The sequence below is a fragment of the Vicugna pacos genome, chromosome 35 (genome assembly GCF_048564905.1).
Source record: "Vicugna pacos chromosome 35, VicPac4, whole genome shotgun sequence".
Classification (NCBI taxonomy): Eukaryota; Metazoa; Chordata; class Mammalia; order Artiodactyla; family Camelidae; genus Vicugna; species Vicugna pacos.
The window spans coordinates 9,018,493-9,032,071 of record NC_133021.1 but is presented as its reverse complement, the minus strand read 5'-3'; the positions used below and the strand labels follow the sequence as shown (position 1 = coordinate 9,032,071).

Genomic DNA, 13,579 nt, shown 5'->3' with positions numbered 1-13,579 from the left:
TCCATGCGGGTGAAGAGGCAACTGGGTGGGGGATGGCAGGGAACCTTCTTGCTTGAGTTCCAGGTTCTTGTTAGTTTTCATTGCTCAGCTGCCTTTAGTTTATGTCCATGAGGCCTCTCATGGGAAGGTCACTATGTCCTGAGAGACTGAGTTACTAATCAGCAGAAAGCTCTGGACCCACTCATATTTTCCAGAGTTTTTCTGCTGACCTGCTGACACTTTATATAAATGAGACCTAACAAACTACTGGATATAAAATCCTTATTGTTATCATTTGCCCTCGAGTTCCATAGGAATGGGGTGCTGTCTCAGGCTGTCTAAGGCTAGATCTGAACAAAGATAGGGTGATAGGCTCTGCTGCTGGACCCTCCCCAGTCAAATGGGATTTCCACCTTAGTTTTTAGAATCAGGCAGATGAGTTCAAATCTTGTCTTTACCAGTTATTAGCTTTGTGACCTTGGGGAAATAACTACTTTTTTGGTTCCAATTTTCTTTATCTGTAAATAAGTTCAGTATTTATTTTAGGGTTTTTGTTTTAGAATTGAATGTGCTAATTCCCTAATTTATTCCTAAAATACTGATCACATGGTTCTATGCTGGTGCCTTAGTAGTTGATTGCTAAGGGACTCAACAGTGAGAATGGGGGTGGGGCCCCCTGAAACATACAGCTTATATTCCAGGATATGCTTGTAAAAGACAAGATTGCAGTGGATTTTTAGTAAATGTCCATTCCTTTCCTAATCCCCATTGATTGTGTATATATCTTTATACTAATATATGAACAATTTTTTTGCAGTTTAAATCTCTTTGTAGTATTTAAAGAATGTAGCTATAAGAAAAATACGTGAAATAAAATGACTTGACTTTTATTTTCCTTTCAATAAGCAAAACAAAATAAAATAGAAAAGAAAAGAAAAAGTATTGAAGGAGTAGAAATAATTTTATTTCCGTGGAATCAACTCCCTATGTTAGGTTTTTCCATTGTGTTGTTCAACATCATATAAAATTGACAGGTTGTGACTTCAGTGTTGATAGCTAGGTGAGTATAGTTTCTTTTTGTGGTTGTCTTTGATGAATTATTTGCACTAGATCATAAATGATGTGCATGTTACATATTGGAAACGAGGAAACATTGGAGACATACTACCTCCAATGCAGTCATTTTGTTACCGAGTCCAAACTCGTTCTGCTCGCCGCATGACAGGCCAATAAACCGGGAGATGAGGTGTTGGAGCAAGAAATAGTGACTTCACTTGCAATGCTGGCAGACCCAGAAGACGGCAGACTGATGTCCTGGAGAACTATCTTCCCCAAGTAAGAATTCAGTCTCCTTTTATACTAAAAAGGGGGGGGGTTGTGGTTGGTTGTTGCATACTTCTTGCTTTATGAATTGTTTGTCCTTTGAATCCGCTGTTCTTGCAGCTGTCCATGTGGATCAAATCATGGTACCCCTGTAAAACCTCCAAAAAAACAAAGGCTATTCTCTATTATGCAACTTGCCATCTCTACAGAAGTGCAGATGAGCTAACATTTTTAAAGATCAGGGCCAGGAGAATAGGCTTTCCTGCAGATTTCAGGCTAAAGGCAACTTTCTTTCTCAAATGGTGCAGAGCTACCAAGTCTGAGCCTAGGAAACAGGGCACAGGTTTAAACTCAAAGGAACAGATTTAACATAGGGTAAAAACTGTTACATTTTATTACAATTCCGTTTCCAGCTTCATAGATAATATTAGTAAGAAATATGAGCAATTTTGTATTTTTGCTTCTTAATAACCGATAAGTGTACCAACTATATTTTGTGAGCAGGGATGCTGTGCAGGCATTGGGGTGACAGCAAACTCTTGTAGGGGGTGGCCGACCCTGCAACATCTCTGATGCCCCGTGAGTGTTGGTGAGGGTCCCCGTAGCCAGGGGCTCTCTTCAGGAACCAGCATATGGGCATTGACCTCTGGAGACCTCTGTTTCGGCTGCAGGAATTTTTTTCAGATATTGAGATTGAAAAATCACTCCAGCTGGGAATAATTAGGGAAAAAAAAGAAAAGGAAAAGGGTTTGGAGTAGAGTAGAAGAGTAGGACTTAAGATCACGGAGCCTGAGTGCTTGGCAGCGGGGCCTCGGGAGAGAGGGGAGCAGAGGTGGGGAGGGGCCTGGCTCCGGAACCAGCTCCTGTAATTGTCCCTGCACGCAAGCCACATAGCTTTAAATTGGCCTGGGCCACCTCTCTGGGCTGGATATCACCCTGGGCAGAACCGTGGTATCTGTAAAGTAAAATGACTTCACAACTATTGCACAGAGCTGCAGGTGTAAGGGAGCCTAAGCCTGTCTCAGAGTGCAGGGGACAAGCGGAAAGGAATGGCAAAATTTCCACTGACAATTGAAATTTTGTTAAATAGCCTGCTACAGTTGTTTGCATCACTTGAATGAATGCAGGCATATTTCTGTGGGCATTTATAGGTTCACTGAACCCCACCAGCCCCTCTTGCCCCCATCGGAGATGGGCTTTCTCAAGCACAGTGCCCCTCCTGCTTGGGTGGAAAACGCTGCTGGTCCTTGCCTGGGGCCGGGCTGCTGCAGGGCACTGAATCCCCGAGGCACGGCCTGTGAGACACGACAGGAACATCTCTGCTCTTGACTGGGTGCCTCCGTTTCCCCTGCAGTGTAAAAATGCCGGTGACTGAGTTAGAAGCATGCTTCCAAGCTGTCCATGTCCTTGGCATCCAGAAGCGGAGCCTGGAAGCTTTCGAATTTATCCAGAATGCGGTTTACATTCACCTTCAGCAGGTGAGTGTATGTCCTTACACAAGTGGAGGAATTACTGCAGTTTTCCTGGAACTTTCTCACTACAAGTCCATTTGATTTTTCTGTGCTAGGATTCAGTATGGCCTGCTAAAAACTCTGGAGTGAGATCTTGAAACCCTGATGAAGAGCATTATTTATTTCATTTCTCTATATGATACTCTTTTACTTTTAAAATTCAGAATTTTTGGTTGTTTCAAAAATTTTTTGGGGGGGTTGGAGAATCATGTTTACTCTTACCATCTTTGCAACCTGTTGCTTTGTGCCTCTCACCTGTCTTCTGTCACTTGTGAGGCGGTTCTATTTGTGACCCTGTCCGGGTTGTTCATGTTATAAAACATAAAGCCTGTAAAAGTACAGTCCCTTTTCCTCCGAAGACATTCCACAAATACTCCTTTAACCTGGGTGTGGTTTTAAGAAGACAGAATCTTTAGAACATGTCCTTGCAGGTTGCTAGTGCAAAATCCCAAAATCAATAGTCTAGCTCAACATCTAAAATCTTTCTAATTTACCTTGGAATTGTATGGATAAGTGAAGCACTTTGCTAAGAACTCAGACCAGGTTTAGAATACAGGTTGGTGTAGCTCAGCAGGTCCTCCCAAGCTGATGCTCTGCCAGAGGGCGTGGCCGAGGGGAGAGGGCAGGTCCTGCCCTCCCTGAGGTGACAATTTCATGGCAAAGACTTTCACCTGGTGAAGAACTTGGAGTTTCTTCTAAGGAGAGTGGGTCTTAAAAGAGTCCAAAAAGCGCGGGAGTGGCACAGTCCCATTTGTCTCAAGTAGGGGAGAGCGGCTGTGGGGCCACTTAGGAGACTCGTGAGTCCAGGTGGGCAGTGTTGGTGGCTTCCACTTGAGCGGTGGGACGGTCAGTGTTTAAAAGCGAACATATTGAAGGCATGTTTAGATGGTAAAAAGGAAAGGATGAAGGCTGGCTGTGAATGCAGGATGGAGTAAGGCCCAGGTTTCTGGGTGGATTAATGAGGTAAATGATGGTCCTTCTGTGCTCTGAGGAGGGAAAGCTGCAGAGGGAGTTCTGCGGAAAACTGATGAGTTCAGCTGTGGGTAAAGTGAAAGGTTGTTAGATGTGTGGTCTGGGAGCTCAGGTGAGAGCCAGTAGTGAGTAGGGGGAGGTGAGAGGGACTTTCAAATAATTTTGTATTGTGAACATACAAATAAGTATGAGTAATGACACATTTAACACCTCTATATTCTGGATTTAAAGGCCAGTAACATTTTGCTATACTGACTGCAGAGGTTCTTAATATTTTTTAATAGAAATAAGTAGAAACAAAATAGTGGAGTTAGTGAGCATCTTAGAGTAGATGTGTGTCCTTGTATGTATTTTTATACCTCATCTGTTTATAACCATAATCTACAAAAAGTTATCTTGCTTAGCATAAGGGTTAAACACAGGGACGTGACACACATTGTTGGGGGTTGAAGCTGATCTTCTCGGGCAAATTATGGACCCTCTCTTTGCCTTAGTTGCATCATCTGTGACTGCCCCAGGGCCCCTCATCACAGCTGATTTCCTAGAGTAGATGTTGGGAGGGAGGCTGCTGAAGGGAGTAAGAGGTGGCAACTGCTAGGGATATTGAAGAGAGACAAAAACAGATTAAAGCCGATAAACTGAGTACAAATACCCTCTAAATAGAAGGAATCCCGCAGTGTTTTGAGCCGCTTATCATAAGGGAAAGAAAATCACGTGGATCCAAAGCTCTTGAGCATATGAGTATTGTGGGTGGGAGGGTGTCATTATAAAAGTGTTGAGAAAAGGCCTCTTTGTTTTCCTTGACATTACCAGTAAGGATGGGGAGCAGAAGCGAAACCCTCTGCTTCACAGTTGAAGGTGCTGTTTTGTGCGAAACTGACCAAAGTTTGGAAACCAGTCATCAGCGATGCTGGCAAATGAAGAGGCTTCTGGATTGGGTGGGGCACTTGCTGTGACTTCCAGGTGACCTGCTGGCTGGGGGCTGTGTGGCGGGCAGTAGTTTTGCAGGGTAGCCCGGGCATAATCCCTAGCTCTGATGCTGCTGGTCTGATTAACAGACCTGGGCGCACACTGTCCTAAAGGGGCAGCTCGGGATGTGGCCCTGCCGTGCTGAGAGCGAGAAGAGGGCTCCCCTGAGGAGGTGTCCCTGCGGAGAGTGGAAACGTACTCCTGCAGGGGAGGAAGAGCCTCTGAGCAGCGGGCCGGATGCACAGGCAAGACCAGCATGAGCACTGATGTTTCCGGGAGCCGGAAGTCATACAGTGGCCCAAACGGCCTTGTTCCTGAGAGACTGGAGGAAATAGATGCTGAAAAGGCAGGCTAGGGTCAGACCCTGTGGTGGGTTATGAGTGACAGGAGAGGATTGTTCAGGCAGGCATGAGACAAACCTGTGGGCGTCCCAGCTGGGGCGTCACACCGAAGGGAAGAGCAGAGTTATAGACTTTGCCACTTATTAGCTGTGTGACTTTGAGCAATATCACCCCACCTCTCTCTATATATATCTTCATCTGTAAAGTGACACAGTGACAAGGTCGTGTCATCAGAAGTATTAGCTTAGCTCTGATCCTCTTTGTCGACTCCTGTCAGTGCTTCCCTGCAAGGTTCTGCAACGGCTGCTTTTACCCTGAGACGGGAGGGCATAGAGGGACACTGTAATACCCGAGGGCAGGAAGGGGTTGCTTTAAAAGCAGACATGTAACAGCCTGCAGCTGCAGACCTGCAGGCAGTTTGGTTGACGGTCCTTGAGAGGACTTTGGAGGCCTTAGCGTTGTCTTAAGTCTTGTTTCCCCTTGGGGACCGGATTTGCCTTTGGGGATTGATGTTGAAGATTTGAGCTTCTGCAAAGCTGTTTTCAGAGATGTGTATATACATAAAATATCATATAAAATAAAATGATTTATTTAACGTGTGCGAATTTGTAGCTGTTAGGAACAGCTCTGTTGGCCTGGTCTCCACGGAGGACACCAAGGGTCAGCAGAGCGTGCAGGAGGGCAGGCAGCCTGCAGTGCTTCTGCGGGGTGTTCTCCCCAGCAGGGCGCTCTGCTGAGTTGAGTCTTCTACGAGTTTTGTTGCCAGAGGAGCAGACAGCAAATTAATGAGTTCTAGAGGGATTGTATAATGACAGGAAGAAATAGGAACCCAGAGATTTTCCGGACTAAAACACGCTTTGGTTCCTGATTCAGTGTGTTCCATTACAGAATTGATGAGTTGTGTCTATTCTGGAACGTCATTGAAATAAACGTTCAGCCTATATGTTAAGGGCTTTGTTTTATTTGGCTGGAGGACTCGAGCCGGGATGACAGCCTCTCAGATCACTCTGAGGGACTGCTCCCAAGAGGTAGGGGAGGAGCTAGGATATATAGAAGCTTACAACAAAGACCAGGAAATTGGAACAATAAAATATTGCTTGTTATCTAAAGAAAACCAGATATCTCAAGTTCAAGTATTTACTGCTTTTCTATGTATGGTGAGAAGCAAACATTTGAGTCATTGAATTCATTCCTTTGGCAAGCCCCTGGCTATCTAGGGCCAGTATCCTGTCCTTTCTTACTCTGAGTCTGCTCAGAGGGCACCACTGTGAGTGGCTGAGAGGCCGGGCTGTAGGCATGTACTCGCTGGGGGTTGGCAGCAGCCGCTGATGACTCGGATTCAGCATTCTTTGTTTACTGTCATGGTTGCAGTATTTTCATGCACATTGTAGTATTTTCATTCACAGTGCTCCCACTTGGTCCTAAATTTGACCAATATTTTGAGAGAAATTTCATGACCAATTTTGTCCCACGGTGCTAGGATGGCTCATTCCTAGTTCAGGTGAAGAATCTTCTGAGTTGCCATTCAAGGTGTAAGTTTTTTTTTTTGTCAGGCCCTGTTGATACTAAAAGTTCTCTGGATCACCTGTCTTACTAGTCTATTATGATACAGAAAGTGTTTACCCATCTTTGCTCATTCCCATACCTAGAATCACACTATTAAATTTATTTTATTCAGGGTTATAAATTTTATCTGTTTCTTCAAGATGTTTAGCCATCATCAATCTTGTGGGCCTAGTTACACATTGGGAAATGTAGCAGACAACAATTTTATAAAATAGACAGGATATAAGTAATACAGCTAGTAACGTTAATAAAGTCACGAGTAAGAATTTAATAGTCGAGAAGTTGTATTTTTGGGTTAAAATTTTGCTTGTGTTTCTGATTTGATTCTATGAGAAAGTTCATATTTATGGTCAGGGTCAAAGCAGGTATTAATTGGCCAGTTGAAATCTCCCACCTTGTAAGATCAACAGTGGCCTAAACAGAACTATAAATTCTTTTTAGAATAACGTTTCTGAGGGCTATCTAATTAGAGCCTTGGAGTAGGGAAACCCACCAAGGTAACACAGAAGTACTAGACATAGGTAATTTATCATAAACTTAACAAGTGGAGTAGATCATAATCAAAGGTTGGAGAAATTATCAAAGTAATTGGTATACAGTCCTGGTCCGGTGTCTTGGGTCAGCTGTCTAGCTCAGATGTCATCTTCTTCTCATCCTGGTCTGGTAGCTTTTTCTCCATTTGGGCATTGTTTTAAGGTGAGCAGCACTCGATAGGCCAGTGCACTGCAGGGGATGTTTCAGATAGGAAATGAATCCGAGACTCCGTTTCCTTCAGCTTTGGTGTGTATGGTCTGGTAAAGAGTACCTGAAAAAGGGTCCTTCCATTCAGGTTGGAGACAGTTCTTTAAGTCATGCCTGTTGCAGTATGTATAATCCCCTGGCTGCAGGTCATGGGGCATTGGAACTTTACCCAAGGATAGATTTCTGAGCTTCAGAATCAAACCTAGAGTATTCTTTTCATAATTCAATTAAACCGTACAGTAATGTGACATAACAGCAAGGAATGATCTGGGAAGTGTCTTAGTAAATATGGACCTCAATTAACAAAACTAGAATTTAATATCCACTAAAATATAATTTATTTTCTCTCTTAAGTTACCCTCAGTTTTCTCAAATATAGCCAAATCAAGATTAATTTTTTACAAGTTAAGTCTGATTATTTGATCATATAGGCTTTTTTAAATTGGCTGTGTTGGAAGTTTTAATACGGAGTCTCAGGGTAGAATGTTAAGGTTTGCTAAGGCCAAGAAAGACACGTCAAGGCTTTTTATGGGTTTCTGCCTTACAGATTTAGGTAAATTCTTTTCTCTTTAAAATCCTTAAAATATCTTTATACTCCTATATCTGTTAGGAGATGATCTCCCTAATTTGTTTGATAGAGCCACTGGGGACCTAAGTGTTTTTAGTCTCTTGAGGGATCAGATAGAGAGAAAAGATAAGTGTTCCAAGTGTGATTACATAGGTATAATTTATCAAATTGCTGTGAACCATAACTAGCTTAAGGAGAAGAGATTCTTTACGTCTGGGAAACAGGTTAAAAGCCAGTAGTATTTCAAACAATATCAAAAATTATAACCATATTCAGCAGGTTAATCAGTCCCATGTAACTAATTCTTTTAATGAGAGTTTTCATTAGAACTTTAAAATGTCTTACCCAGTTTAGTTCAGTGCTATAGTGTGAAATTTATTAGGAATCAGTAAATCTCCTTGAAGAGAAAGCATTTTGCAAAACCATCAGAAGAAAACAATTAACTGTCTATAAATGACAAAAGATTTAAAAGCATGGTTAAACACCGTTACACTATAATCAATAAAGAAATCTGTTCACTATACCCATAATTATCACTGGTAACATTTCAGATATACCAGAATTTTAGGGAGTCCATATAATTTCTACAATATCTATATTAATAATATTGTCTCATTCAATATAACCTTAGAAGTTTTATGATTCATTTGACAATTCCATGTTATTTAAAATGCCAAATGAAACTTTATAGTTAAAAATCTCTCTTTGGGATGTTTCAGGGGCCTTCTGTAGCATCCCAAACTTAACTGGAGATTAAAAGAATTTTAATTAATTAAATTAATTTTTATTTAATTAATTAGAATTTTATATTTGGGGAGCTTTTTGAAAGATTTCAGAACACTTGATCAGATAAATATATAGATCACTGTAAAGTAGTACTAATTCATTAACAAGAAAATACTTCAAAGGTAAAGGCAGAACAGATCAGCTAAATGGTATAAGAAGTTTTACAATCTGTTACTGAAGGAGGATTAACATTTTAAGAAAATTTTTTCCTCTTAACAGAGAGAAAAACAATTCTAATCTTGTACCAGCTTACTTCTAAGATTCATTTACGTTGCCCAATTTGTTTCTAAACTTAGCCAATTCTGACCATGTACAAAACTCTTCCCTCAGGGTTCCTTTTCCACAAGCCTTCCACAGCTTTCTATACTTATATTAGTGTGTCCCTTATTTTTCTTCTATTCAGAAGTAACCAGGTTCAGGAGAAAGTCACTATTTTTCATTAACAAAATATAATTCCATTCTTATATCTTCCTTTACGCATTTATATTACTTTCCTAGGATACTGAGATCATTCCCTTACTAATAGAGACTATTTCAGTGTGGCACCAACCATTTATTAATATTTCTAAACACCTTTAGTTTCACTGTAAGAGGAAGTTAAATGTTAAGTAATTCGTATTTCAATGTTATTTTATCTGAAAATGGCATAGCTATTTAATAAAATCTTGTCATTTAACTTAATTTAGCACAACACTAGAATTTAAAGATACCAAACACTTAGAGATTATCTTAAACATACATTTTAAACATATATTTTAAATATTTACCCAAAGCTCTCATCTCATTTGCATTTAATTTACTTAAAATTTTACCACAGCACATTACTGTTATTTTTTTTTTGACAAATCTGCAACAGATATAACAGGATCTTATTTGACTTTCATTAAACCTAGGTACAGTAAAGGTATTATACATAATATTGATGACTTTAAAGATGTCTATATTAATTAGAACATACTTAAACTAAACAATATCAAATATTATCTTAATATTGAATATTTTCCATTTCACATGACGCTGAAATTCAATTTGTTCAGTTGTTATTTTAAAAATACTTAATGTTTAAGCTCTTATATTTTTACGTCAATTAAGCAGAGCTCTATGACTTTGAATTTTTTTTCTTTAGCAGTAGAAATATCTCACTTCTATAATGTGTACACAGGCTTATAATCAGAAAAGAGCTAGAGATCTCATAGCTTCACTTTAAAACTTACTTATAAGATAGGTATAATAATAGTTGGAGTAAGCTGAATTTGCTTGCTCAAATCATTAAGGCTTACTATTTATGAAACAGACAGTTAAAATTTCTTCACAATATCTGAAGGACCCTTCAGAGTTCTGAGTTCTAATATGCCAAAAATTTCTTGGCCTTAAGGTTTATTTCGTTGAGCTAATTAGACTCAGTCCTAGGTCACTGTTTGTTGTATTTATATTTCTGATGTGCAAGACAAAGACACTGTCTTCCAGGTCCCCAGAGAACTGCTCTCTCACCCAGGCCGTATTTTATCTCCTTAAATGGCATTTTTGTATCAGTGAGAAGAGCTGTAAACAAAGAATTCCATGTTTTAAAACTTTAAGGCTTACTTAAATATGTCTTCCAAAACTTGCATAAGGCATTTAGTAAGATCTCTTTTCCTTGTGTTATAAGTTAAACCCAGGGTAAACCTGTATTTTTTATTAGCCACTCAAATTAGTTTTTAGTTTTACATTATATTGGACGGCTTATGTAACTATATTGGTTTATTTTAATTTGTTCAATTAATATTTTCAGAGGGACAGATATGTGCCTAGCCTTATAATACCAAGAAGGGGAAGTGTTTTTCCTCTTAAACATATGTATCCCACAACACAAGCAAAAGTTTTGTATAAAGACCATTTAAATATACCAATTTCACAAACTTTTATCTCAATTTTATTAAATCTTATACCTTTAATTTTTATATTTATTAAGTTTAATCAATAATTCTTATTTCTAGAAGGAGTGCCAGAAACCTTTTTGTGTGTGTGTGTGCATTGTATATAATTTTATAGAAGTCTCTAGGATGCCCAAGATTCAGCCAAAGAGCTTAGGCACTTCTCAGTTTTTAATTTCATTAATTGGTCTGTTATCCCAATTATTGATCAAGTATTTCAGTCTATATATACATATATTTCGAACTGTGGTAAGTAAAATGGGCTTGTTTGAACTTTAATCTTGGGGGGGAGTAGGTGAACTCTTTGGCCCTTTTTTTTTTAACTTTACGTTGTGTAGTATCAAAACCCTGTATGTAAATCCAAAAATGTCCATTTTATTTATTTGATTCAAAATAACCATATAAAAATATTTATCCTTTTGGGATAAGCCACTTATTTTTTTTTTCGACATTTTTACAATCATTTTTCCAGTTATTCAACCTAATTAACATTAATTATTCTAAGTTTTTATTAGCATATCTAGAAACATTTATCAGAAAGGAAAACACAAACGTAGCTTTTCAAACCAGTTTTATTTTTTTAACTAAGTTCTTAGGTTAACCATTAGATATATTTTTCTACATTTAAACTTGATTTTAATAGAAACCATAAAACAACTGTTTATAATGAGATCTCTTTAAACTTTCACCAATTAAAAAGTTTTTCCAAATTAAAAAATCCATCATATGGCCGTCAATTTATATACAAATATAATATATATATAGTGATTTTAAACCAATAAGATGAAGAGGCACTTCCACATGAGAGTCGGGGTGTTGCCTAAATAAAATTCAAAGGTTTACTCTCCAAAAGCTAAAAGCCTTTGTGGTCCAGGCTGATGCAGCCAAGTTTAAGATGGCAAAATATCTGAAAATTGGTACAATCAAAGAATTGCTTAGAATCCCAATTTATTTGCGTGGCCACCATATGTACACAATACTTGAAACTTTTGTATGGTGGAGTCCAAGGTTTCCTTTAAAAAATAAACTAAACATACATATACATACATACACACACTTAAAACACCCAGAGAAAGATAAAACATTTACATTTCAAGGACACAGGAAGAGAAATCCAAGTTACCCCTAAAGGGGATTTTGTTTTTATAAGTTCAGAATTCCAAAAAATGTTTTTATCAGGCCTGGTTAGTTATTTTCAGAGTGAGTTTTTTTTTTTTTCTTATTCCCGATTAATGTTGTAAGTTTTGTATGTACATAAACCTGGCTGGGGTAATAGTTGGAGACTGGCAATCTGTCATTTCTTTTTCTTTTCTTTTCTGTTCTTTATTTTTTTTTTTTTTGAAAGTTCTATTCCCCATTGTAAGGTTGGGTTCTCAGAATAAATTTGCTAGTAAGATTTCCCACAGGGACAACTCTGTGTCATGAAGTCTTTGTGTCTACCACTCCTGGAAGATTCTCTGTCACCCGAGAAATCTGTTACCAGCCAGGAGGATGGTCCGAATTTTGGAGTTGAAAGTTTCCTCATAAGAGTTTTACTTTTATCCTGAAAAATTCAATGGAGGTAACCAAATTGAGGAAAATATTAGACCAGACTCTTACCTAACCACTCAGTCCTGAACCCAGTGTCTTTCAACTTGGACTCACTCAGGATGTCTCCACTGGGTGAATATTTTCCTCATATGTTTCCACCAGCCCCACTTTGGACATATCCTCAAGGTGGATATTTCCTGTTATCTTTCAACCAGGCCCCACCCAATATGTCTCCACTGGGTGGGTAATTCACCTCAGTTTCTTTCAACTGGAGGGCCACGTACCTGGATACACCGCCAGATAAAACTTAGGATCATCAACCAATATGTGAGATCCGAGAACCAAGAGAGACTCACCCAAATTCATCTGGACTCCCCGAGGAGGTGGATGGGCACAAAGGGCCACTGCTGGTACCAAGGCTCCGGTTACTTGGAGAGTTCAGGTGGAGAGAAATCTGCTGTGGTGCTTCATGGTGTCCAAAACTGTTGACTGAAATACATGTGCAGCCTAAAAGTTAAGAGTTATGTTTCATTTGGCGGGAGGACTCGAGCCGGGATGACAGCCTGTCAGAACTCTCTGAGGGACTGCTCCCAAGAGGTTGAGGCAGAGCTAGGATATATAGGAGCTTTACAACAAAGACCAGGTTGTTGGAACAATAAAAGATTGCTTGTTATCTAAAGAAAGCCAGGTATCTCAAGTTCAAGAATTTAGTACTTTTGTATGTGTGAGAGGAAGCAAATATTTGGATTCACTGAATTCATTTTTTAGACAAGCACCTAGCTATCTCGGGCCAGTAGCCTGTCCTTTCTTATTCTGAGTCTGCTCAGATGACACCATTGTGAGTTGCTGTAGCAGCTGAGCTGCAGGCCTGTCCTAGCTGGGGGGTGGCGGCAGCCTTTAATGACTTGGTAGCAGTATTCTTTGTTTACTGTCATGGTTGCAGTATTCTCATTCACATTGTAGTATTTTCGTTCACAGACTGATTATGGATAATCTGCAACCTTGGAAAGCAACCGAGATGGAATTACTGCAGGTACCTTCTGCTTTAATAAGCCGTGTGCAAACATAAACAGGGAGGAAGCATACACTTGGATTTGGAGGTGTAGGAAAGGGATCCTGCACATTGCAGGAGAACGCAATGCAGAATTCCTTACGTCCAACTTTCTTTACTGTAGTGGTTTCTGAGAACAGTTTTTGGTAATTAACCAAAATTGACAAACTGCACAAATTGCATTTAAGAGCTGGCCGGCTGAAACTTGTGTATTGGAGAGGTGGAATTCAAAGGCAAGTGGTCAGGTGGATTGGAGAGAGATGGAGCCAAGGCCTGGGCCCAGATTCCGGTTTAAATTGCCATTTCTTCACCATAGGGCCTTGGAATAG

The 13,579-nt window shown here is 39.5% G+C and overlaps 1 protein-coding gene across 1 annotated transcript in view; it reads left to right on the top strand.

The window, feature by feature from the left end:
* The first annotated feature begins 2,527 nt into the window (after positions 1–2,527).
* The window catches only part of LOC140691493 (uncharacterized), a 194,019-nt gene continuing 182,967 nt past the window's right edge, over positions 2,528–13,579 (top strand). The window contains exon 1 of the transcript XR_012067185.1: positions 2,528–2,780. The gene's annotated coding sequence lies outside the window, so the exon portion shown is untranslated. The remainder of the gene's footprint in view (positions 2,781–13,579) is intronic.